Source organism: Octopus bimaculoides, chromosome 23, assembly GCF_001194135.2.
Source record: "Octopus bimaculoides isolate UCB-OBI-ISO-001 chromosome 23, ASM119413v2, whole genome shotgun sequence".
Classification (NCBI taxonomy): Eukaryota; Metazoa; Mollusca; class Cephalopoda; order Octopoda; family Octopodidae; genus Octopus; species Octopus bimaculoides.
The window spans coordinates 30,623,436-30,623,993 of NC_069003.1; positions in this window are offsets into that span (position 1 = coordinate 30,623,436).

The following is a 558-nucleotide window of genomic DNA, read 5'->3' on the forward strand; positions in this document are numbered from 1 at the left end:
CCACTCTTGTCCTTTTGTGCCCCCCCCCCACTATCATTGCACTCCATTTTTCTTTTGTTTTCCTCTTTCTCATGATGAATTGGTTAGAGTACGTGTTATATATCATTTAATAACAACAGGGTTTATTTGATGGGAAGACCGAGCAGTAATCAGAGGAACTTGTATAGCATACTGCGTCCTATGAATAGAAACCACAAATATAATTCCTATTTTTATTAAATGATATTTATCTTTCACTGGATTGAGTACTTTTTCATTGATCCAACCAACTAGCAAACAGTATACTATTGTGTATTTGATTATATATATATATATACATCCACATACATGGTGACCATAGCACATATTCCAACATCTTCTACCCTTAGCAGTAAACTAATGTGAACAAAACTGTGTTGGATGATAAACTTATTATTATTATTATTAATTCTAATACATAAGCCAACGGAATCATTAGTGCAGCAGAACAAATTGCTTTGTACCAATTTTTCTTGTTACTTATGTTCTATGTTCAAATTCTGCCAATGTTAACTTGGCTTATCATTCTCTCGGGGAAGC